Source organism: Amphibalanus amphitrite, unplaced genomic scaffold (assembly GCF_019059575.1).
Source record: "Amphibalanus amphitrite isolate SeventyFive unplaced genomic scaffold, NRLGWU_Aamphi_draft 000742F_arrow, whole genome shotgun sequence".
Lineage (NCBI taxonomy): Eukaryota > Metazoa > Arthropoda > Thecostraca > Balanomorpha > Balanidae > Amphibalanus > Amphibalanus amphitrite.
In genome coordinates this window covers 174,388-202,127 of record NW_024882236.1, presented here as the reverse complement: position 1 = coordinate 202,127, position 27,740 = coordinate 174,388, and positions in this window count along the sequence as shown.

Here is a 27,740-nt window from a genome sequence, read left to right as displayed (position 1 = left end):
TTAAAAAACTGATTGAAAGCTGAGAAGGGCCGTAAAAATTGTGATGCCGAGAGGTGGAAGGTTTACGGATTCAGACTTGCGTTAAATGAGTAAAGTGGTGCGATTTTCAGAGTCGGCACGCTGTAAACAACGTTGAAAAGAAGGAGCACGCATAGGCAGGCGAATCACGGCTGACTTAGTGTACGGACGTCGCTGCCCGCCTGAGTTCTTATACTGCAATGTAGGCGCATTCTACAAAACTTATTGGGGTGACAAAAATCACCACTTATGCACATACTTCCACATCTGCATACTCCTTGAACATGAAAACTCTGATTACTTATCATACATACTGTTGTTTCCAAAACAACAAATTGAATATTTATGGATGAGGCGTCCATGATGTATTTGCTTGGCACATCAGAAGTGTTGCCTGGCTGTCAGCGCGTTAAGAAATGCGCGAGAATCGATTTTTGTTTTTACTGAATGTGTGATTGATCTGAGGGAATTCTAAAACTAACTTTGTTTTAATTTTGGCCTATAATTTATTATCACGAAATACAACGACCTTTTAATGTGTAAAGCTTGATTTTCTCGTTAAGGCCGGCAAAACAGTAGAAGTGTTGATTGACATCAACATTTAATGGTCCTCCGGGCCGGATACTTGTAACGGGATTATCCGTAAAAGCTTTAATTATTGTAGCGGTCGTTGTAAACGATTGTTTTATGAATTGCAATTGATTTAAGTGGGACTATGCGTGGGCCTGATGGAGCCGAATCGCTCAAAACAAGGAGCGAGGCATCGTCAGAGAAAACAACCTCCTCCAAGAGAAGTGGAGCCTGGAGACGAGCTCAGCTCTCGAAGCTGCGGGCTGAGCAGGCCCAAAAGGCTGCAGACGCGGCGATAAAGCGGGCCCAGAGGAATGCTGAGGCCCAAATGGAAGAGGCCAGAGAAGAAGCTCAGCGAGCAGCCGACCAGGCCGAGGTGGACGCACTCGAGCTAAAACTACTTGAAGAAGATGAGGAAATTGAAGACCGAGCTGGCAGTATAGCGAGCAGGCGCGAATCCCGACTTGGAGCGGAGGCCAGACATGCGGTGAGGCACCAGTGTGGGCAGCCAGAGCTGAATACAGGCGAAGAAGACCCTCAGAGACGGACGAGAGGATGGGTTCAAAACTTACCGTCCGACGGCGCCGGCAGTGGCATTACACGAGAGTGCTCGGCGCTACCGAAGGTGACGCTGGAGAAATTCAGCGGGGCGCCATTAGAATGGCCAAGATGGAGCGCTATGTTCCGAACACTCGTGCACGAGAGCCGGTCGCTGACGGACACCGAGCGAATGGTTCATTTGCAGTCGTGTTTGACTGGCGATGCTCGTGAAGCAGTGCGAGGGCTGCTATGTGACGGCAGCCTCTACCAAGAGGCCATGAACGAGCTGGAACTACAATTTGGAGACCCTTCCAGCGTAGTCGGCAGCACCCTGTCGAGTGTTCTTCAGCACCCAGCTGTGAAACAAAATGACTTGAGCGCTCTGACAAGCTTATCACGAGCGTTACACGCTGCCGTGAGCGTCCTCTCTTCACTTCACTTCCAGGGTGATCTGACCGCCACGACGAACCTCAGACAAGTTGTTTCAAAACTACCAGCCTCTCTCGCTTGGCAGTGGGGTCAGAGAGAGGTAGAGCTGTTGCCGCGTTTTCCGACGCTGGCCGACCTAGACCAGTGGCTGAAGGGAATTGTGTTGGCTGGTCGCCGCGCCCTGCCAGGTCTGGTCCAACATGAGACTGGAACAGCTCCGGTAACGCAGTCAAGAGGCAACAGAAGGTCGTCACCATCCCGGGTGCAGCAGCGTCAGAAGCCACCGGCTGGGTCGTGGCGCACTACGTTGGCTACAGCGACCGGGACCGAGCAGTGCAGTGTGTGCAAGGCGGAGTGGCACGAGCTGAGTGCCTGTCCGACTCTGCTAGCAGCGCCGCCTGAGGAGCGCCTCCGGCTGGTACGGGACTGCCGGCGGTGTTTCCGCTGCCTCAGTGATGCTCACTGGGCTAGGAAGTGTCCTAGAAAGACAGTGTGTGGGCAAAATGGATGTAAGGGCAAGCACCATCACCTGCTTCACATCACGGCACCGACTCAGATATGTGTGAGACCATCAACTGGCGCGGAGGCAGACAATCCGAGGCGCGTGCTATCCACCGCGGCTGGTCAGTTGCCTACCAGAACGAATGCAACACTCCTGCAAGTTGTTCCTGTGAGAATTCATGGAGATGGAGGATCGTACCGTGACACCCACGCCTTGTTAGATCCTGGCGCAGACACGTCCCTCTGCACGGAACAAGTAGTCCGGGATCTGTCCATTACCGGCTCGGCCGAACGGCTGCGACTCAGCAATGTTGAAAGTTCAGGTCCGAGCAAACCGTCCTTGAAGGTGAGTCTGCAGTTGTCTCCACTGTCCCCAGGCGGCGAGACTGAGATCGTGACGGTGGCGGAGGCGTTCACGGTGCCGCATCTTAACGTCCGCCCCACGACAGTCGACTGGAGCCAGCGCGAGAAATGGAGCCATCTGTCCGACATAGAACTGCCAGACACAAATCACCAGACGGTGGAGCTGCTGCTCGGCGCGAACGTCATGGAAGCTGTCGTGCAAAAAGAAGCCAGGATTGGAAAACCGGGGCAGCCAGTGGCGATCAAGACACATTTCGGTTGGTGTCTGACAGGAAAGGTCACAAGCTTGGTCCCTGTGGGAGCGAGAGAGATCATGCACATGGTCAGAGACCGCTCTGCTGATGACGAGTTAACGGAGCTAATGCAAGAATGGTGGACTACAGATGCATTCGGTACCACCCACGCCATGACCCAGCCACACTCGTACGAAGATCGGCTAGCCGAGCGACAGATGGAGCATTCAACTCGATGGCGCGGGGACCGTTATGAAACGGGTCTCCTGTGGCGATCCCAGGACGTAAGGCTACCTGACAACTATCAGATGGCTGTGCGGCGGCTAGAAGCCCCAGAAAGAGCGCTGAAACGAGCACCGGACAAGGCTGACGCCTATCGACAGACAATGAAGGACTACATGTCAAACGGATATGCAAGAAAGGTCGAAGACGACTGTGAGAATCAGGACGGCAAACAGTGGTTTTTACCACATCATGCCGTCACGAATCCCACGAAGCCTGGGAAGTTCAGAATCGTTTTTGATGCCGCGGCTAAATATGCAGGAGTGTCATTAAACGAGCAGCTGTTGACGGGCCCAGACCTGCTCAAGACGGTTCCCGGGGTGCTACTTCGATTCCGTCAGGAAGCCGTAGCTGTGACTGCTGACATCGAGAAGATGTTTCTTCAGATAGCTGTGAAAAGAGAAGATCAGTTATCACTTCGATTCTTGTGGCGTGACATGGATTCCGGAAAGCCGCCAGAGATCTATCAGATGGATAGAGTCATTTTCGGTGCACGGTCGTCACCGGCTTCTGCGAGCTTTGTGCTACACCGCACCGCTGAAGAAAAGGGGGCTGCAACCGCAGCTGGACGTGCAGCGACAGCCACGGTCAAAAACAACTTCTACATGGACGATTTAGCCACGTCAGAGAAAAACAGTGACACCGCTCTACAAACGGTGAGAGAGGTCACAGAACTTCTAGCCAGAGGTGGTTTTCGTCTCAGAAAGTGGCTAAGCAACAGCAAAGATGTGCTATCTTCGATCCCAGTCACTGAGCGCGTGCCAAGTGCAGCCGACCTGAGCGTCCAGCTACCCTCGGAGAAGGTGTTGGGCGTGACGTGGGACGCGCAGACTGATGACCTACATGTGGCTGTACCCACACCTGCAGTAGAGAAGGCGACAAAGCGAGAAATACTGCGTGTCGTGGCTTCCATTTTCGATCCGCTCGGACTGGTTTCGCCGTTTGTGCTCATTGCCAAGCTGCTGCTACAGGATCTGTGGTCAAGCCAACTGGGCTGGGATGCCGTTCTTGCTGATGAGGAGTCACGCCAGTGGTCATTGTGGCTGGCTGACCTGCCGAGAGTCGCTGATGTGAGAGTCTCACGCTGGTATGGAGCTCAGAACGCAGCGGTCTCGCTGAGACAGCTTCATATTTTCTGTGATGCCTCGGAGAGGGCATTTGGTGCCGTCGCTTACCTCCGCGAAGTACACGAGGACGGACAGATCAACTGCGCGCTCGTCATGAGCAAATGTCGTGTAGCTCCTCTGAAAAAGCTAACCATCGTGCGTCTGGAGACTCAGGCCGCCGTTCTGGCGGTGCGGCTGGCCACCTGTGTGAAAAAGGAGCTGACGCTGGAACTGCACGATACCATATACTGGAGCGACAGCCGAGTCGTGCTGAGTTACATCTCAAATGATAGTAAAAGGTTTCATACCTTCATTGCGAATCGAGTCGCTGAGATTCGCGATTCGACGCATCCCAATCAATGGAGGCACACACCGGGCGAATGCAACCCCGCCGACGACTGCTCCCGTGGACTGATGGCTTCTGAACTGACCAGAGACAGCCGCTGGGTAAGAGGGCCCGACTTCCTATGGCGACCGGAGGAATGCTGGCCGAGCAACCGTGAGCGGTCTGAAGTGGACAAAAACGACCCAGAAGCAAAGGCTGTGCTGACCACTCGTTGTGAAGGTCAGCCATCCGCGATCGTAGGACCGGACCCTGATCGGTTTTCCAGCTGGACGCGATTCAAGCGAACCATGGGATGGATTCGCCGATTTCTACACAACTTTGCAGCGACCTATGGCGTAGACGGCAATCCAGCTAGGAAGCTGACTGGTCCGCTGTCATCTGAGGAGCTGCAGAGCGCAGAGACCGCCATCGTGCGCCAGATGCAACGCACCTCCTTTGCTCAGGAGGTCTCAGCGCTAGAGAAGGGCCGTGGCATTCGTACAGACAGCCACCTGCAGCCGCTGACACCTCAGCTGGATGGAGACGGTGTGCTTCGAGTTGGTGGCCGTCTCACTAACGCACCCTTACCCGAAGAAACTCGCCACCCGGCGATCCTGCCCAGAGACAGCCGTGTGACCGCCCTGATCATCACGTCGTCACATGAAAGACTGATGCATTCTGGAGTAGACCACGTGCTCAATGATCTGCGGATGAAATACTGGATCCCCAGAGGACGTGCGCTCGTGAAGAAGGTGCTGCGCGACTGTCCTCTCTGTCGCCGTCGGCGTGCGACACCCTGTCAGCCACGCATGGCAGACCTGCCAAAGGCCCGCTTTGACAGCTGCTACCCGTTCAACTCAGTCGGCGTTGATTACTTTGGCCCACTTCAGATTAAAACGGGAAAACGCAGCACCGAGAAAAGATACTGCCTGCTGATCACATGCATGTCCTCGCGGGCAGTGCACTTGGAGATTTCTCGGACGCTGTCTACGGATAGCTTTCTGATGGCGTTCACCAGGTTTGTGGCGAGAAGAGGACGACCGACACAGGTGTTCTCTGACAATGGAACGAACTTACGAGCTGGAGAGAAGGAACTACGTAAGCTTATTCGAGGCTGGAACCAAACAGTCATATCTGACCGGCTTTCCCAGGATCAGATTCAGTGGCACTTCAACCCCCCCGCCAGTAGTGACATGGGCGGAGTCTGGGAGTCAATGATCGCCTCGGTGAAGAGGGCTCTGAGAGCGGTTCTAGGTCGACTCCTGGTAACTGAAGAAGTGCTGCAGACCGTCATCACGGAGGTGGAGTCTGTGGTCAACAGTCGTCCGTTAACGTACGTGTCAACGGAGGCTGACAGTCTGGAGGCGCTCACGCCATCGCATCTGCTTCTTGGACGTCCATCGATCCAGCTACCACCAGGACTGGTCACTGACGGCGGCATCAGTAGCCGAAGAATCTGGCGTCAGAGTCGGGCACTGGCCAATCAGTTCTGGAGCCGCTGGCTCAAAGAATACGTCCCCAGTCTAGTTTGTCGCAGAAAGTGGACGACAGAGTCACGAAACCTGGTGGCTGGTGACCTGATTCTCTTGGCGGATGACGGTGTGCCGCGCGGTTACTGGCCACTCGGGCGAGTCGTTGAAGTCTTCCCGGGGCCAGACGGCCGGGTGCGATCGGCTCGGATCAGGGTGCGTGGCGGCATAGTGCACCGCCCAGCGCGCAAGATATGTGTGCTCGAGGAAGCGGACTCCTGAGTCTTCAACGGCCAGCGAGCAGGATATGAGAGGAAGTAGCTGCCTGAGAAGCGCACATTGGACGGCCATTCTGTCCCTCCGGAGGGGGGAAGATGTTGTTTCCAAAACAACAAATTGAATATTTATGGATGAGGCGTCCATGATGTATTTGCTTGGCACATCAGAAGTGTTGCCTGGCTGTCAGCGCGTTAAGGGTGCGTTTCACGCGTAACGCTATGAGAAACGTTTTTCGCAAATATCTAGAGCATCGTTGCTTCGATTGCCTTCGTTTTTGGATATGTTATGAAGGACGTTAACCTCGTCATCACAGAGTGGTTACCGTTGTTCTGCAATCCACATATACTGAGCAATTTAGACAAACATATTGCAAAATTAAAATTTCAAACGAATAGAACTCAATAACGAATTGTCGTACGACTGTGATGTTTGCAGTTTTGGACTGACGAAGTTAAGGAAAACATTTCCTAGCAAGCCTTTTTTCAAATTTTGTACTATGTTTTGCATGATACAATTTTCATCTTGCAGTGCATTGCATGAAAGCCATGACAACAATTTCAAAAATGTGGCTGCTAGGAATCATAAAGACATCGATTCTCTACACAATCCTGTAGAGTGGATCATCATTACATGCATCACTATGCAGTTCTATTCATTTGAAAGTCATTGCACAGCTAGTTCATAAAATCGCCGAGAGATGTCTCTGGCTGTATGGCCCGCGCGTTTCGACGGTCCCCTCCGCCCGTCACTCAGCGGCGTTTGTTGACACAGTGTCACACCCATTAGTTACGGCGCTCCGCTGGCGTTCGGCCGCCGTCGAGGTGCTCTGAACCCTCCCTGCTAAGTTTCGTTGTGACCAGACGGGTCGGAGACTCATCCCACGATCTATCCATGAGCGGCGCCCAGCCAGGCGTCTCCTATCGCGCGCCTCTCACTCTTGATCGGGAGTACGCCGGGAAGAGCTTGTGAGAAACTAACAATTTTGAAAGATGTCACAAGTTTGTGTGAGTGGTATTACGAACAGCGAACAGGTATCTTTTGACAATAGGTATTTGACCTGACCTGGGCAGTCACTAGCCCGTATTTGACCTGACCTGGGTAGTCCGTACTGAACATAAATAATGAAAACAACCAGCAATGCCTACAAATTCCATGGACACATAGACCCTGAGTGACGTGAGACCAAATATCAGTTCGACTGTTATGTCATAACCCTCGCCCTGGCAGGGTATTTTTCATACCCCTCCCCCGGCGTTTCGAAACTAAGCGTCATAGCTCGCTTCGCAACAAAGAGTAGTCGATTGCTCTCAACGAGTACTTACTCGCGATTGGTGGTATATTTTTTAACCCTAATTTAATATTTGACTCAGTTATGGCAGGTCAAAGGTCAAATTTCGGGGAAAGCTGCAATTATCCAAATTACTTAGCCAATATTGGCGAATCTATGAAAGATAGCGACATGAAACCTTCATGACCGTGTTTCTCAACGAATTAGCAATAAAATGAAGTGTAATTGATTGAATTTCAGTCAAAATAGCGTCTCTAGAGATAGTTTTCACGTATCACTTTTGAAGTAATAAAGCTAGGCAAAAACTGCATAATAGCAATTAGCAGCATCGTAGTCCTCTCGTAATTTCGCCTCGTAGCATATATGTGTTGACTTTGAAAGGTCAAGGTCAAAGATTGACCTCGGATCACATAATCTTAAGACGCACACTGGTGGGGCTATTCCCCCCCCCCCGTATCTCCGAAACTATTGGACGGATTCGCAAAACTCAAACGGCGTTCGATAGCCCTGTTGCCTTGAGAAAATTAATTTCATTGACCTCAGGGTCACTGATGACGTCACAGGTCAGGTCAAAGTTAAAATTTTCACCGTTCACGGGTCTACGAACATTTTAGTAGTAATTTTTAAGCAATTTGGACAATGCGTTATAACATTGATTAAAAGGCATTTTATCGAAAATCATCGATAAAGCGTTGCCGTTGCCTAGTACAGATGTTGCTAAAAGACGTCACTGATACCAGGTCAGGTAACCTAGAGGTCAGGTCACCAAGGGTCCCAACTTTACTAGGGCCGTGTGATGCATGTTTTGCGGCCAATATTTCATTTCCAACTCAATGGTTTTGGTTAAACGGCCATGAGGGACGGTTTAGGTTACTTTCTGGTGGAGATTAGGTCAAGGTCTGGTGAAAAGGTCAAATTTCGAAGTTGATACTTTTGCATAAAAATAGTACCTATTTCGATGTACCTCATCACGGGGAATCCAGTCGGTCGCAAAACGTCCTCAATTTTGCGACCGATACCCCCGAACCCGATTACGACACGCTGACGAAGTTTTTTGATACAATTCGAAAGCTCCGACCCAAACGATTTCTTGGGGGATTTAAGTCCGGATGAACTTATAAGATTCCGAGACATACAAGTTGTAGGTAGCTACCAATGGCCTTATTACATCGTGCACTGCAACTTTCAAAGGACTCGGGTATCTACTGTGGCTCTGAAGCGGTGACAAAATTGCAAAAAAGTGTTTTATAAAGCATATTCTTCTGTGCCTTCTGATGTGATAGTCCGGTACTATACAGTGTAGCTCATGCTGATAGCTCATGCAATAACCCGAGTTTCGAGCATCTAAGATATACCTGAACTGGGTGACCTAAACTTCTGAGAACTGGGTTCCACAATTTCACACGCGATTAGAAATTGATGTATGATAAGCTATGCCAAGTTTCGCGGCGCTTTTCCGGGCAAAAATTGCAATTTTGATAAAAAAAAAACACTTCCCCAAGCGAGGATTAATGAAGCAAACAATATGAATGTGACTGAAGCTGCTTTTCTGTACCTCATTCTGTTAGCTTTTTCATTATTTCGGTCTTTCCCTATCCGTGTGTGTCCGGGCGCGGGTTCGGCCCAATGTGGTTCGACTGAGAGCATGACATCTGGTCCTTTCCGCCCGGCCTGACCGGCGCGGCGGACCCGTGCCAATCCTCCCCGAACTCGCGGGGCGCGGATGGGGAGGGGCGGCCCGGCAGTCCAACCCCTCTGCGCTAACAGATGGATGGACAGGGGAAATGTGATACTTGTCCTATGACAACAAACCGGCGTTCAGCGTTAGGCCATCTACTGGTCTAGAAACGCATCTCTATGTCGGCAAGATCCTCGCCAGGTGGTGTAAAGGTCGCGTGAAACGCACCCTTAAGAAATGCGCGAGAATCGATTTTTGTTTTTACTGAATGTGTGATTGATCTGAGGGAATTCTAAAACTAACTTTGTTTTAATTTTGGCCTATAATTTATTATCACGAAATACAACGACCTTTTAATGTGTAAAGCTTGATTTTCTCGTTAAGGCCGGCAAAACAGTAGAAGTGTTGATTGACATCAACACATACGAACTTAACTGAACGCCGATAATTCTGGTTTTGTACATGAAAGTATGGTATAAAATAATGTAGTTAATAGTAATGAAGCAATGCTGTAACGGTCTACACAATAAGATATGGAATGGAGTTACATTCGCCATATGATAACCGTTTCCTTTCATTATCCCGTTTCATTTTATTAGTTCACTCATAATTCTCATCCCATCCGTTCACTTTGCAAGTTTCGTGGTCTTCAACGGTCACACAATTTGGCAATCCACAACTCCTCTAGAAACCGATCTGATATCACAAACCGACCGAAACTCACCAAACTTCTCCCGTTGTACGAGCTTGGAGGCCTGTCTTTAATTTGACGCCACCAAACACTCAGCTTGCAACTTGGCGTCAGTACCACCTTCCCATTTGCCGGATGGACCCTGCAACGCCGGCCAACTTCCTTCATAGCAATTGGAGCACTCAAAAATGGCCGGCATAAATTGAGATCAAATGTCACAAGCATAATTGAGGGATAGTTTCCGATGAAGCAACTGTCCAACAAATCTAGTTTTCCATTGTCTGGCGCGCGAAATAATGCACGCTTTTGAGAGCCAACTTAATAAGTGGACCGAAATATGGCCGGCCTCTGATGACTGAGGGCGATTGTCGGCACTAACGCCGACCGTTGGAGGCGACTCGTGTGCCGACGAGCCAACCCAACTTTCCGCCCGGTCGCTCCCGCTCAAACAGAGCTCAGTGACCCGAGAGGCCCCTGCAGGCAACGTTCGACAAATCGTCTGCACCGCCGGCGCCGCGCGAGCCGCGTGCGGGCGCGTGTGGGGCTCGCTCTCCGGCGGTGATTTTTGTGGGTTTTCGAGTCACTCCGTTAGTCATTCTGGTTGAGCGATGACTGGTGGGGCAGACTGTCGGAGCAGAGCAGCAGGTGCACGATTGACAGAGGGTGTCGGCACCTCCGTGACCCCACAGACAACCGTCAGATGAGGCCGATAAAGAAATGACAACAGATTAGCACCAGAATAATGATGCCTTTGAACGTGCCAACCTCAAAGTAAGCGCACTTTAGTTGAAAGGCTGAAACTCGGAGAAGATTCAGAAACAATGTAAATGTCTATGGCATTGCCAGCTGTTTGAGACATTGAACCCAATTTATGTAATGCTTTCATAACTACATGCTGACATCGCCCACCACTCCTTAGATCAAATACATCAGATCTATGATAACATAGTTTGATTAAAAAAAAATGCATATGCTCCCTACGTGTTGCAACGTAATGCCTTCGTTCGGACACTTTGTGACTCCCAAATGACCTCTAGGTCCTGCAGAAGCGAACAAATCAATGTGTCATTGATTCCAACTCCAAGTCTCCAGCATACATGTTTTGATACACTTTTGTTTCAACCTGTTTGTCATTTATTTGTCGAGAGCTTCCCCACTTGATATATTTCTTTTTATCAAGCAATATCATTCATCTTGTGCTACCAGCGTTTGACAAAGGTAAACACATTTTCCTTTGTGGATCACTTGAAAGATAGTCGAACGTAAAAGCTAAAACACCGAGTTTCAGATCGCTCGAGAAATTCTGCCGAGTCCAAACAGTGTCACCGCCGCTGGAGACACAATAAATCTAGTTGGCAGCGTTGGTGACACGGCTGTACCTAATAGCCCGATATCCGGCCATCGGGCCCCAGTGATGGCCGCCCGGTGAACGCGGGGTGCGCGCCCACGGCTAAGTGCCACCAGAGGACGGTATCAGCTCAAATCACGGCCATGACCCTCACTAGATCAGTCCACCTCGCCCGACCCCACAGCGAGAAAACAACCGACGTCAAAACAATCGCCGGCGCGGCGTCAGGGGGCGGGCCCGACCGACGCCACCCGCGCCTTTGTGTGGTCAAACGGCGGCCTCTTTAGCTCACCACCGGCGCTGCCAATCCATCAGCTTTTCTCCACGTGGGAACGGCTCCTCAAATCGCCCGATGGCGTGCAAATTGGCTCAGGTGTGTGCAAATTGCCGCCCCGCTCCGGATCCGGCGTCAACAAACGCCGCGTCAAATCGCGATTCGACGCCGCCAATTATTCGCTGACCACTGTGGCGGAGAAGCCGTGGACAGGGGGCGGTTGGAGCGGGGGTCGATTAGGGGGTGTGGGGACAGCTCCCAGCGCCCGCCCGGTGGCGCCGGAGACACTACTGAAGGTGTCTCGGGGTGATTTTGGGCCGACCCGGGAGGGGCACAGGTGACAGAGGGTGGTCCTTGATGACGCGTTCGATGACGTCAGGATGAGGCTGTCGATCGGGACTGGTGTGTCTGTGTTTGTCGTCACAGCGGCGGCAGCGGTGGCGGCGGCGGCGACAGGAGCCCTCATTACGGGGCGTGGTGTCATGTGAAAAAGACGCTGCTTTGTGTACGGCTTACCACGACCACCGGACAGAAGTCTCACGCGATTTAGAGCGCAGGGGGATGGACGGATGGGACACTGGTCACAGATGGCGCTGTTATATGATGGTGTTGATTGTTCAAACACACTAAGAAGAATAATTTTGATGACCTATGTATAAAAGAAAACGTGTTTCAGACACAATCTAGTTAATTGCTAATTGACAGTTTCCGACGCTATACTAGGTGCCAGGTGCAACCATTTGCGATTGACACCCAGTTCGTCCACCCATCTCATTGGGACAGACCAGACCCATCCCAGCCCGCAGCAACACTCCCGACTCGCTGTCAAACCGTCGCGCCGTCATCGTCTCCGTCGCGCCACTATCATCTCGGCAGGCCACGACCGCCAATCATAAAGGTGGCTGATCCCCAGCCGACTGGCTGCGGCCGCTGCGCCAACCGCCCTGAGCCCGAGAGATAGGCGGCTTAGCCATCGCCAAATACCCGTTCCCTCCTCATTGGGAGCAATGTCACAAACGGGCCGGATCGCCGGAAAAGAGCCGGCGCAGGATTGCCGCCTTTATGCCCCGAATGAGAGCTGTTAGTTTTAATAGAAGCTGTCGAGTGGCGGCGCGGCGGAGTCGGACCGCTGATCTCCGGAGCGCCCGACAGAACAGAGCGCACTGATAGGATTCGAATCGAGGTTTGATACCAACCTGGCGCGGTATTGTGGTGATGTGTGATACGATCGCGCTCACAGGTCTCCGTGACGATTGTTGCGTCTCGCGGCTGGCCGCAGGATCAGTGCGCATCCGGCGCCGTGGCGAACAACGCCGCAGAGCGCTGCGGAATGCCGCCAGTGCATTTGGGACGCATTCAGCGCGCTCTAATCCGTCTCTCGTTTGTGCTCGCCCTGCTCTTGAGTGGCTGGACCGACTTCTGACCTCTTCAGCCGCCCTTTGACGGTTTAATCCGCAAATTCTCTGCCGCTTTCGTCGCGGCCGTCGCCCGCCTCCGCTCAGTGCCCCTGCGAGCAGCGCCACAACTGTATCAGCGTGTCATTATTGCCGCATCCGCGCCGACGGAAGCGGCGGATGAAAAAGAGCTGGCGGAAGAGATTGGCCCGGCGCCACGGAGGAGCCGGGGGGGCCGAGAAGCGTCACCGTCCGTCCGACGGCGGCCGAATAAAAAGCCGTCCCGGTGCGCCGAGCGGCGACAATCGGCCGGTGATTGCGCCCTGAGCAAACACGGCTAAACCAGGCGGAAGGCGACCTGTCAGGACACAGCGCCGGACCAGCGGCGCGACAAAAACGACGCAGGGGAGACGACCGACGGGAGCTGGTCACCGGAGCTGGGGAGGGGAGAGGAGTGAGTCAGAGGTGAAGAGCAAGAGCTGGAGATTTGGAGGATAAAAGGTTATAGAATATAGAGGGTATAAAAGGGTATGAAGCCGTAATCGCCACGCCATATGTGGAGGGCTTTTGGTGTCAATACATACATACATACATATATGAAGATCATGAATGGGAGGAAAAGGAGATGGATAATCATACGAGTAGCGCTGGACATTTAGATGCGTGCATGCAGCTTAGGGCAGACGATTGACTCTCGCAGAGTATTTATTACGATTTATGAGTTGTCACGGCTCACTTATGGCAAATCGTTAATACAGCGATTAGCTTGCCAATTATCTTTCCATCTCAACTCTGACTCAGATCCGGTCCAAGCAGGACGAGCAACAAACGATGTTCTTGTCGAAACGAAGTATATACCTGAAGTTTCATGTTGTTTTATATTTTATGATATTTTTATGTAGAATATATGAATTATTATTATTATTATTATTACTATTTGCTAGCAATTGACGTTCTCGATATAAAGCTTCTGCAAATCTAGCATACCTCTACAGTACGATGTCGGCGACAGGAAAACGCTCACGTCAACAACCTGTAGTCTCTTCGATCCTCTGATCTTCTCTTCCCGGTCTCTCAGCCCCTCGCACAATCGGGCCGAGCTGCTTCACACTCATTCATCGTCGGCCATGCGCCGGAATGTGCCAATGTAGCGCTGAAGTGAATGCCCCTGCTGATTAAGTGGCTCAGTGCAATTGTAGCGCAGTTTCGCGCCGGACACGCGAACAGTCCCTCTGCGACCGGAAGCCAGGAGCTCAGGAAAACAGCGCTCTCGCGCTGGCTCGCGCGGCTCGCAGGGATCGCGGCCGAGGCTCTCGCGGCGTACCGGTCGCACGAGCTGTTTTCTCGTAGCTTTGCGCGCCTACGCGCAACAATAACATTCCTAATGACCGGCGTATGAATGCGTGTCACATTCGCGTCAAATTCTGATGATAAATCGGCGATTCGGTGTGATTGAATGGCACCGGGATTTAAACGGAGACCATTGTGCCCTGCCGGCTGACGGGCATCAAACCCCCGGCCAAACATCGGCGCTACTGGGAGCCAGTGATGCCAAAAGGAATGCGCCCGCCCCACAGGTGAAAAGCGCGCCTTTTCGCACCGCTCGCGCGCTTTGTGGAGCGCGCCGAAAACACGCGCGACTCGGAAACAGGCGCGCGCGGCCGCCGTGTCCCGGTGTCGGAGCGACCGTGGACAGGCGCCCAGTCCACCTAGTCCATTAGGTGGCGTTCCACGGCTGGATTATTCGTAGTGCTTGAAAGGTGGTGAGTTGGGGTCAGCGCTGGCTAGGAGATGCGCTCCCAGGCGGGTCCCCGGACCGGTACAATGTGCCGACTGTGTGATTGTCGCCGCTTTGTGGGTCGTACTGTGCCGTGCAGGCGAGATCGCCAGCTAAGGCGATCGGCTTAACAAGCTTACCGACCGGTGGGAAAACGCGGACGAATCTGCATCTGAATCGAGCCCGGTCGAATAGCTCGGGCGAGGAGTTGTCAATAAATTGTATCGATTTTCAAATGGGAGGGTGGTTAGCGAGCGAGTTATTACATTGGACATCTGGCGGTGACTGTTAAATGGTCTAAATGGCGCTATCTTGTATTATAAGTACCTATTAATGTGAAATGAAATTCGCACGAATTTCATATGTGGTAAGCAGGAGCTGATGCTAATGTAATCAAATGATGCCGATCACAAACGTACAAATAGTTTTCATACTTTTATTGTACTTTAATTTTAACTGAATTAAGACGCCTTTTTACTTAATTTATTTCATTCGACTCATTTTATCCCTGTTGTTTTCCCATTATACCAATTATCCGCCTCCGTTCCGCCGGAGTCAGAGGCACTTAAGCAGTTCATTTTCATTTGGCGTTGTCACCAGATCCGTTGTCGCGGCCTTTCCGCGCGCGGCAGTGTCCCTGGGTGTCGACACTGGGTCGTTTATAAGCCAACAGACACAGCCGCCTTCATAAGCAGAAACACACGTCAAATTTATCCGCTTAATAAGTTAATCGCCATTGTTTTCTTCCCTTTGTCCTCGCTTGTCGCTATGGAAACGGAATAAAACACGTGTCGCCGGGCGTTGGAGATATTTTACACAGATAAAATGATATGCTGCAGTTAATTTATTGGTCGTATCTTGCAGCCGCCGCCCATCCCGCGAGAGCTCAGTTATTGAATGGGTCGGGATTTATTGTGTTTGGAACTAGTGCCGCTCTAGGAGATATTTTCTATGAATACGATGCTCTCGCCGGGCTTATGACACGGCCGTCGAGCTCGTTTGCATATGATGAGATGAATAATTCCATCCGAAATTGACATTGCATATCATGGAAAAGTGCTGGCATGACACGATAGACCGTCGCCGCGTTGGCTGGTGTGTATTTAGGACGTCCCGATTTGACGGCACTGATCGGACGGCATTTGCATTTGATAGCGTGAATCTGACTCATATTGGTTTCCCGGGACGTCCATTGGGCTGTTGGAGGGGGCTTTCAACCCTTGTCGTTGACAGGTCTGTGGCCATAACAGCCACACACACTGGACTGATGCGTGAAGGGATGGCCTGCCAAATGGGCGCTATTGTGGAAGGATTTGATAGCGTCTGAGCGCAGTCGTTCAGCAAAATAAAATGTATGATTTGACTTGAAGTATGATTTTCACCTGACATTTTACCTACAACAGCATACCTACATGCAAACCACTAACAGGATAAATAATGAAATGTTATATGTGTGTTAACTTTGTAAATGATGAAAACATCCAGATAGGAGCATTTTCACTATTCAACATAAATTGAATACCAACTACCAATCCATATGACAAATTCTAACATTCGTACAAAGTCGACCATGAGTGTGAAATTCAATCACACCTCCAATTAGCTGCTCGAACAAGCCGCAAACCGGCGTCGATTTGATCCCTCGCGGCCATCGGGCACGTCATTATTCAACGGCCGACTCACCTCTGGGTGAGTGCACATCTCTTTGTCTACCTCCCGTGGCCGCGCGACCACCGGTCAGTCGCTGACAAATGAATAACCCGTCCCCTGTCCCCCGGTCGCTCCGTCCCCGTGCCGGCTGTAACCCCACCGCCATGTGTTGGGCGAGATAACGCCAGTATCGCTGACCAACACCAGACCCAGCAGACCTAGCCGATCATGAAACATTCATTTAATTCTGTCCCTCTCTGTGTGGCACCTCCCCTCCCTCTCCCCTCGGAGCCCCGCTCGGTAGACCGCGTGTCGGTCCGGTCCGAGCCCTGATTAGCACAGAGTCACCAGTCGCGCGAGCAGAGCAATAATAGCACGCACAGACCATCGCAATTGTTATCTATCGGCCAATTTTGGGGGTCAGTGCCATAACAATCAGCACGACAATTGATCGCGACTCGCCGCCGGACGCGGCCGACCAGCGTCCCGGCTGTCCGGCCGCGGACGACACTCCCCCTCGCGTCGAGAGCGACGCTGCTGCGCCGCGTCGGCGTCGACTATCTGCCGTCGGCGCCGACGGCCGGGTGGCTATAATGGCGTCCGGAGGTGATTTTTCCGTCGAGAAGTGTCATTGGGCAGATAGGACGCCCGTGTCGGGCCCGTCGTTAGAGTGGCACGTGCCTGGGACGTGGCGTCGCCGTCGACGGGGACTGCGTCGCCTCCGACGGGGACTGCGTCGCTGCCGACACCGGCACATCTGAAACATTTCCGGAGATGACCGGGGACCGTCAGTGAGGGGTAGCATTACTTCTGGTAATAAGTAAACTGGCTCGTGCGAGAACTGAGAAATATCAAGTGTGTTGTTAGCTACTGAAAAGAACAGCAGTGCCTGTGATATTTTTTATATTTATTTGATGAGGTTTGGAGTCATCGTCTCGAGCTCAAGCTCTAGTCCACTCAGCCTTCTAACCTGACTTCTAACTGATTTTGGACTGATAACTTTGGTTTCATTTCAGCATAAACGTATCACGCTTTCTTGCCACCGTAACTCTCATGCCGTTCCATGAGGCAATCAGCGAGCGGTAAGACCATTGATGGTTTGTCGACTAATGGAATCCAGACGACTGGCCGTCTGGTTGACACGGGGAGCTTACCCCTAGTCCAGTCTGCTCCCCTGGACTACTCACGAGTATTGCCTCATTCGTTAGTGTCGCGCAACTGTCGCAGCAGTCGCACACTGTCGCCGCCGCGACGCTGAATATTTCATGGCCGGGACGATTGTGCGCACGGAGATTATGCGGGTTCCTCCCGTACCGTGTTCCCTGTATTGGCCGCCACGCCCCCAGCAAATGGTCACTGGCTACGGGGCGCACAGCGGCACCTGCAGACCATTGAGGGGCGCCGCTCCGACTCGGCAGAGCAGACCTGTGAATGCGGCGATCGCTGCGCGGCCGGACCGATTGTGGCGCGGCGGTGGCAGGTGGCGCAGGGCGGTGACGGACGGCCAACGAATGGAAGCGGCCAGCATTGTGGGTTGCACAGGGGGCGGTACGAACAGGGCGACTCTAATGGGGCTGTTTCTCTGACTGGGGAGAGGTATTGTTGTCTGCCGGTGGCACCAATGGAGCTTTGTGAACTGAAAGCAATAATGGGCACTGGTTATTAATAGGTAATACGTAATAAACGATATTGCCAAACGCTAAACGCTTCCTTTTCAGAAAACCGCGGCAGCTGAATTCGTCCAATCATTTAATGGTCATACAGCAATTGACTATAATGGAAACACTACCGCCGACCAAGGATATTAATAAAAGCACAATCAACAAATGTGGCAGAAGTAAATTTAATCGAATGAATGTTGCTGCTGAATTGAACATCTTTTACAGGTTTTGAATTACGTTATATGGTATCACTGACCAGTGACCATACATATCACTGTAGACCTCCACATACCATTAGAGGTGTATGCACTGACGTATGATATCAATCTTAAATTATTACATTCGCGTTGGGGTCAAAAAGCGCGGGAATCAGAACAGAGAGCTATTTGTGTAATTGTGGTGCCTTTGGCGAACCGTTGCGGCTTTCCCACGATCGAAAGGACACGGCTGCGTCAGCTCTCTGAATAAACGGCGCATGTTTGCATATCTGATCGGGCAGATTTGTGTCATTCGATGTCGACAATGGGTCACACACAAACATCCGGCCACTGTGTCGAACCCTGCGCAAACCCCGGCTCCGGCGAACCTTGGAGCACGCGGGATCGTCACGGTCGCTGCCACAATAGCTGCCACGATAAAACTGCTACATGTTTCCGGACAGAGTACAGGCGACAAAAATGGCAGCGTGCTCCACTAATGATGATGAGGTGCCTCCCGCATCGTTGACCTCTGACGTGACCTCGGCGGGTCGGCTGCAATTTTACCTCGAATGTTCCACGCTTTGCGCTCCGCCCAACATCTCTGTCTGCGTCGTTTTTACTGATTCCATCGCCGTCGCCGACGCTGCGTCCTCCGGAAAAGCTACCCGCCTTTGTCGTGTCATATTCATTTCCCCGAACCGCGCCACGCTGGAGACGACCGTCCCCGGAGAAAACAGCGGCCTCCCAGCCGGCACGGCGGAAATTAGCCGCCGCCTGGAAAAATAAGTGGCCGCGATAATTTTGACGGTGGTTGGTGTCGTCTCTTCTGGTTCGTCCCCTCCTCGGCGTTCACTGGCGGTAGGTCGGCGCGAGTCATTGAGACGTCTAACGAGTGTCGGGTCGCAGCCCGGTCCGCTGACACTGCGCTCCCACTCAGGGCAGCGGTGAAAAGATGGCCGCCCATTGGACGACGATTCATCGCGGCCTGCCTTAATGGCAATAATTAAACGCCAAGATTGGCGCGCTTAATGACTCTGCGACTAGCAGGACGGGAATTTTATCCAAAGAGCGCTTTTATGCATCTGTCATAGGCAAATGCAAATCACGCCGGCTAATTAATTGCCTGAAAAGTTCGCCCTTTTTCAGCAGCGGAATAATCAATTAGGCATTGCAGAGTCGGCGCGGGCAATTACCACTGCTCTGACGCGTCGAGTCGAGGAGGAGAGGAGGAGACTGTGAGAGAGACGCCACCGGGACCGTCTCAGAGGCGACACAAAGACACCCCTGTGACTGCGCGGCCGGCCGGAGAACACACACACACACTAACCGGGCGTCGTGCAGGACAGGCCGCCCCTCAGCACGACGGCCATTAATCAGCATACGGACAGCGCGGCGTTTTGTCGTCGAATGAAACGAGACGACGTCTCAAAACAGAGCGCTGGTGGCCAGTGGTCGAGCGATGCTGTTCTGTGAAAGCTTGAGGTCTGCACCTAAAGAGGCACTGAGCGACGCCGTGAGAAGACGAGGTGGGGGGGGGGGGGGGGGACACTGCGTGACCGACTTCAGAGCAAGGTGGCATTCCTCACCATCAGGAGAGCCAACCACGCGGACCACCAGACCAGCGGACCACGACGGACCACCACCGGACCAGCGCCCGTCGGAAATGCAGCATCACACGGCGCTGAATGGGAAGCGCCGGCTGATGAATCGCCCGCCGACGATCGCTTTGAGCCGCGCTGCCGGCAACCTTTTCGGCCCATACATTTGCTGGCCATTGATAAATACAGCGGCTCACAAAACGGACAACGATACGTCTAACTTGTGTGCATGTGTTGGACAGCTCTTTTTCACGGTGGCTCATTTTTTACACCACGTCGCCTCGAATAAAGACCTCTTGCAGTGCGGCTGCCAATTTTTTGGAGTCATTGATCATTGGCAGGCCTCCCACAATGCGCGCGGCCGCGGGGAGGGCACAATGAGGTGCCAGCTCCACATCTGTTGGTTTCTGAACCGCTGGCCTCGCACAAAGGCGCAGAAATGCACAACAATGGCCGCGCCGAGTGTGTAAGTGATAAAGGCTCATTTAGGGGACCTCCTACTTGACGGCGGCGGCAGGGGAAAACAAGACGTCACCGGGCCACGACGGAAACGTCACACCGCCGGGACCCCCGACAGGCGCGCGCCCGTAATAGATAGAATAACAAGATTGCCAAAAACTTCCAGACCGATGAATGGATAGGGAAATTTATAGACGGCATTATCCGGCGTTTGAGGCGGTCTGAATGTCGCTGGCGAGCGGGGCACACCGGAGTCGGCAGCGCGCCGGTCCGGTTTGTCGCGGCAGGAATTTATCATGTCTTTGAGGGGCGCTGGACGCAGCGTGCGGTCCCGGTGTCGGCAGTCTGGGTCCCTCCCCGTGCCGGAGCCGCTTATTTATACCATTGTCGACCGTTCCCAGACTCTGGCCGGACAACTGAAAGGCGAGGCCTGCGGGAAAATTACTGTTATCGCCGGACACACAGGAAAATGATCCGGATTGGCGTGGACGGTGGATTGTGGATCCCGGAGACAGCGCAGGGCGGAGGGCTAAGGGTGGAGTGCAGAGGCTCGCTCGGTAATCAGAACAGTGACGAAATCAGATAGGTCACAGAGGTCACAGGTCACCGGGGTCTCGGTGTCACCAGAGATGACCTCCCAAACTAGGCGGTTAGCCAGCACGGTGGCCGAACAGTTAGTCATGACTGATTCTTCCTTTGGCTCTTTTGACTTTTGGCTGCATGGTGTGAACTGGGAAGCATGATTGGGAACTCACTTGCATCTAAAAAAAGAAGAAAAAATATTCTCGACACCGGTAGGCTTCATTTGCTAAATGATATAGCGGCTCGTGTTTGTTTGCTTTTTTACACAAATATACATCGATCAATGAGCAAAAAAGAATAAATGCATGCCAAAACAAACGCATCTGTGATCAATTAACCGTGACAAGCATGGCCGACTTCGGTATCGGTGTTTTACGTTTTCCATGAACTATCTGGACTAGAGCAAGTAGCGCCGCCCTGGACCGGCGTGCTGTCACTCTATGGGACAGACGTGGCGCGCTGACGCGGCCCGGAACGTGGCGCCAGACCACCGACTGTGCACGGCGCGGCTAATCTGACGCATCTGGGACGGACGAGCGGCGCGGCGCGGCGGGCCTGGGCCGCCTCCCGGGGAGCGCGGCCCCGCCCGCTGCTTCCCTACAGTCGACCACCGGGAATGTCATACTCACTGTAGCCGTGTGGGCATTTAATTCCATTGTCGAGAAGGGCAACGACTTCACACTGGACAAGTAAACTCACGCGCTGGACTAGTTGATAACACTTGAGCCAACAGCTTTGAAAAGATCACAATGAGCCCGCAAGGCTAAAATATATCGCGATATGAATTGTTGTAGCCTTCTAGTATCGACAAAACCTTGATAAGAAATAAGCCTGGCTGCTTCAGTTGGTTTCGGATTCGTATGCTGACTGGTTGTTTGTACGAAAGAAAAATATCATTAAAAAATCAAGCTCACGAACATTTCATCTGTTAGCAGCGATTGGGAGTAGCTTTCAATATAATTGTATCGAATGTTTCATCTGTTAAAATGAAACATGAGCCTTTTTGATTTTTTAATGATGTTCTTGCTTTTCTACGGGAATTGCTAGCACGAATAATGATACCAATGTCTCAGATTTGTATCCGATGTACCGGACTGGGTTCTTGGAACGTACGAGTAAGATTATCATTGGCTTCTTAATTAGCTCAATAAGCATATGAACAATTCAGCTCCAGCAGAAAGACTACGAGTATTCTCCCCTTGCCCGTGCTAAATTTCATTGCGCCGCTTAATATAAAACATAATTACATGTTTCTCAAAATGTCAAATAGTTTATTTTTGTACATGAAATCACTTCAGATAAAATGGACATTGGACACCCTTCCAATTGCGACGAATGCGAATGTCAGGAGTTTTATAAGAATAGGTTTATCCGTGCATCAGAAGGGGCAATGGGTTTTACGATGAAGCCCATACTCTCGTCATCGTGGGCAAGCTAATTAGATTCAGGACATTAGACACCATGAGCGCACAAAGTCACTCGACTGATTACATCTCGGGCGATAAAAAGGCAGGTGGCTCGCTAATTGGAGCCAATCAGGATGTACCGCTTCCGGTCCTCATTTCTTTCCAAGTTTGCGTGTTGAGCAGTTTGATTTTTTACCCATTCCAGCCACCCTCACCCTTTCCCGGCCTTTTCCAAGCCCGTGCGTTGGTGGGCGGGACGATAGGCACGCGCGGGGCTCCACTGTACCCCGGCGCTCGAAAGGAGGATGGCCTGGGCCTATCAGATCGAGCTCCACGGTGTAGACACGGCAGACAAACAATGAGGGTATTAGCGGTCGCGCCTATCTTACTTACGTCTTCTTTAATTTATCCTGGCCGGCAGCGCGTCAAGGCCTCGGGTGGGCCGGCGACTAACGATCTCGTTCGGAGAAATTGAGAGGGAATAAATAAAATAAACGAGATGACGCGATAGCCGACGGGGTGTTTATGGGAAGCATCTCTGTCGGTGGGGGTTCTGAGACAGTTGTCCGACCCCACGGGTAAGGGACGGACGGCATATGGAACACTGGGGATGAATGGCCACGCGCCGGACAAAAGAGCCAACCGATTGGAACAAAGGAACAGAAGGAAGACGAAAGAGGGGATAATCTGAAAAAGACACCGAAGGGACAGTGGTCGAAGAAAAGCTATAGCTCAATTAGTGAAGTGAGGACGGGACGGATTTCAGAGATAAAATCGAGAATTATAGGAATGTGAAATTGAGTCAATAAAATGCGCAGCGATGTCAAGAAGTTCTCTCTAAAAAAATGTTGCTATGCGGGCACGTAACAAAGCTATTTCTAAATGATTGGCTTCCATCAAAGGATTCGTGTCAATATATCATCCGAATGAATGTGTTTTTTTTACAGTGCATTTTGCATTGAGATTCTGTGATTGGGAAACTGCATTTGCTTTCTTCGGGACCTGGCTTTCCTATTGCAATTAGACGAGGAAGAAATCAATTGAGAAAAAAACATGAATATTTTAAGTGTACTTACCTACCTACTTTAAAGGTTAATATGCACAATGGGTATGAAAATTGCATATATCGAAACTAATTTTCACTAATCGGTAGGATTGGCATGGCTAAGCCCACACCTAATTATTATTTGTAACGTCTATTAAATGTAAATGAACCGTGAACGAATGCCCAAATGCAGATAGGTACAGACAAAGATGCTATGTAATATATCCCTGCTACGCTAGAAATTGAAGCGTGTGTCTGAAGGACTCCTGTCTAAAGAACACATTTCGCGCTCCTCCCTCAAAGTGCTCGGAATGTCCTCCCCGTCCCCCTGCTCCGCTACCGCCTGTGTCCGCCAGGCGGCGCACCGACCGTGTCCTCCCGTGAGCCACCGACCGCCGCTGTATGCCCGTCGACCGTCGTCGGTCGGCCATGTCCGTCACTCCCTGTCCCACCGTGACCCAGTACTGTCAGCAGAGCGCCAGTGATCGCCACCCGGCCGGCCACCGCGCCACTAATCGCCATAAAAGTCGGCGTCGACGCGATGTCTGCCGCAGTGCCGCGTCTCTGCACCACGACCGCCGCTAACAAGGCCTGGCGCGCCGCGCCTTTACGACCGACTGGCGGCGAATGTGGCGCAACTGGCACTAATTAGCCCGTTTGGATGCGGTGGTTCGACGTGGAACAAACGCAGCTTCACACAAAATAAAGAGGAGGTGCGGGCGATGACATTCAGAGATATGGAACGGGCTTTGAAAAAATGCTTGGAAAGGTCTTGCTAAGCTTCACAGATGATTTTAACGCGAATTTCCGAGTAGGTGCGTTTCGCATTTAATTTAAGGACATGTTGCTTCCTTATTTTTGTGCGAAAAACTGACGGTAAATTTTGAATAGTGTGTTTGCAAAGAGGCTTTTTCAACGCTGAAAAAGACATGAAGTTTAACAGTAGGTACGTTCACCGAAACTGCTGGCATACATTTTTGCTTCATATTGGGAGGAGCTCAGCTGTCATGCGCTTTGCCCGTTACTCAGCGGGCACTGTCAGTACGAGAAAACACCAGTGCCCTGTTAGTGCGAGTTATGTCCGCATTACTCGCTACTTTCCGGTCGAGTTAATTAAACTGTGCGTGTGTTGTCGTTGTTTGACTATAACGCACATAGCTTATAATCTTAGGGAAATAATTGGATTGATACCACGAGTTTTTCTTCTTTCTCAGTAACGCCTACATCCGTGCTCGGTATCAATGACACCCTTTACTGTCACTGTGTCACTTTCGCTGTGATTCTACAGCATCCTCCACCGGTTTGTTTTCCGAATTACCGCATCATCCCATATATCAGCTGGCTGTAACTGCGTGTAATCGCACCGTAATTCTGTCATCCGGTGGGGTAAAACGCTTAGCCGGTCCGGCGCTAAACATCGGTCTGGTTGTTTACAGGTGCGGGTATACCTGTAAACCGGCGACAAACAGCGTGTTTCAAGGTAAGCGTCGAACGACAGTCTGAGAGTGGACTCAGTGGGAAAACGGGTGCAATGTTGCGCTTGTGACACACGTGTTACGGAATGGTCTAAAAAATCCATTCCTTGAGATGCTTTCAAGCAAAGGCCCTGTTTGTTTTCATTGGTGTATCAATTGTGAATAATTTGCCCATTTTTTCTTCAATGCGGCTCGAAACTATTGGAGACGAATGAGCAACTATTTTGAACCCTAAACATTTCATTAAGGACACAAAAATCAACCTACCTAACTCCTCGGGAATCTTGAAAATGTTTTGAGTTGAAAAAAAAAATCACCGAATATTTTAATATGAAACGAAATGACATCACCATCCTCCCTACCGAAATGCTTTTTTCTCTGCCCAAACTAGCAAGCAAAGAGTCGAATAGGCCAGAGGCTTCAGTCTACACGTGTGCTTGTTGCACATAGACGACATCATTTTCCTGCACCGGTGGTGTATTCCAGTGGGTGAACGGACGGCTGTTCCGACATGCATCTCGGCTCATGCACATAAAAACAGTCCCATTGTGTCCTTTCTAGGCGGTGGTCTATGTCCCCCCGAGCTCCCCCCCCCCCCTCGGAGCCCTCACACACAGTCGATGACACGATGTCGCCAGCCGGTCCCGACTCCGAACGCAAAAAACACGCGCCAAAAAACACCCCTGGGCCGGCCGACTCCACACTGAGGGCGGTCGGCGGCTGATCTGGTACCGATCTGGGGTACAGACGTTCCCAACGCCATCTGGTCAGTCCCTGCCAGGACAGTCCTGTCTGGTTTAGCTCTGTCCGAGTGTACTACATTACCGATGTTATTCGTATCCGTTTCACTTTTTCCGAAACTGTCAAGCGCTGTCTGGGGCTATTTACTGTCTGATTTTATTTTCTGCTCCTGTCCCGTTAATACGTAAGCATGATAAATGTTTACTTTTTTACTTTAAGAGGTGCTTTCCATGGTTGAGATTCAAAGCAAAACGTGACAAAATAGCTAAACATGAGAAAATTGAAACATTGGTCTGCCAGCCAAATAATAGAATAATTTGATTGAACAACATAACTTGTCAAAATCCTGCAATAACAACAAAAGCAATGAGAAGTTGGCTAAAACGATTATAATCTTCGTCAATCGTTTTAGTGATATACTAGGGTTACCCGCGTGCTCCGCAACGCGAAGGGGGGATTTCTTGACCCGTGGGTATTGGGTTGGTCTGTGTCGATTTGGTTGGTAGATATCCATTTCGTTCGATTGCTTTTTGACGGCCAAGCATTTTGTAAGAAAACAAAAAGATACATCGCATCGAGGTGCCCGTGTCGTATTATCATGCGTTCTTCTTTAGAATGATTCGAAAACTGGCGTGAAGTCTCTTGAGGGCCATCGATGAATTTCGCTAAAAATGACGATGCAATGGTTTGGAACATTTACATTTTTAAGAATACTGTTGCTCATCATGCAAAAATGAAGACTGAACCTTGGACAGAATTGAATGCTCTTTCCAACGGTGCCATTTTTATTTGCCAGATGTATCAGATCATGGAGCAAAACCATTTTGAGGAACAAAGTGGCACAAAATTGACAAACGCCATTTTCTCCCGTGATTTGTACCACCTTGATTTGGATCAATCAGCTTTTCACAATTTTTATATGATAGGCGGTACATTTCTCTTGCCAACAGGCGTTGTTCCAACTCGCTCTGTTTAACGGTCACCTAAAAATAAAATCAATTCCAAAATCCGCCAAAAACCGCAATTTTTCAACAAAAGTGCCCTCCCCGGTGCACGTGGCGCGTGCTATCCTGTGTATCGCACACCATTCCATTGCCCATTTAATTCTCTACACGATGCTGTTTTCCGCGTGCCGGTCGGACCCCTGGTCACCAAGATATCGCACCTGGACCGGACCCGTGTCGGCCAAAATCAGCCGCTTTCGCCCGATTTCGCACGCCGATTTATACATGTAAAGTCTATGACGCGAATTTGCACTTTTTGAGCACGCGCCACGCGCTCCCTACCAATCCGATCGAGCCCAGATCCCTCAAAGGCACGTCGCGCATCCTTGATCTATAAGTTGTGCAAATTTCACCGGGCTAAGTGCAACGGTCTGGCCTGTAGTCCACGCAAAGCACCACCAAGTTGGGACCTCGGTAACGGACAGACGCACCCTCCTCAAATAGTATATAGATTTTGTAAGTTATTTTTGTAGGCTATTTTGTTTGAAATCGGAAGTCATCTACTGCAGCTGATTTTGCGCTTAAAATGAAAAAAATCGTGTTTGATTGGTACGGCACGTCGACTAGGATGCAATTTGCGCGGACCTGGAGTGGTAAAATAATTACTCAAATAGGTACGATTTATTTTAAATATCGCTTTGACGAAGTGTCATTTCTAATCTTCCTCAGGTAAATGATAGTAATTCGTATTCGTTTCGGGCTACACTGAGGTAAAAAATTGTTAAAAACCAATATTTCGGCTTTATTGAGTAGCCTTGTTCACTGGTTTGAACAAACCAGTGATAGTAGTAGGGGTAGTAGGTAAAACCAGTAGATAGCAGACTTGTAAACGACTCAAATTTTTTTTGAGTCGATTCTTTGTTTGAGTCTGGAAATTTGAATCGATTCATCAAACGACTCATAATGTTAAATTTAATTGATTCGAATCAACTCATGACTCATCAAGTTCCTCGATAAAATGATTCGAATCAACTCATGACTCGAGCAACTAGCCAACGGAATGATTCGAATCAACTCATGACTCACACATTTTGATGAATCATAGACCTCTGTATACAGAGGTCTATGGATGAATCGATTCAAATCAACTCATGACTCACACGACATTTTTATTGAACTTATTTCATTCAACCCATGACTCACTATAGGCATTTGTTGATTATTTGACTCAAAGCTATGATAAAATGAATATGCCGCATACCACAATTGTATTAAGCAGCATAGTAGCCTTGACCAAAGATTCAAGCTGCTACCTAGTAGGACTAGATACATAGGTACCTACCTTACACCTACCTATCTTCAACACTCAACAGTCAACAGTGCAATGTCAGATAAATTTGTAAGTAGCTCTGAG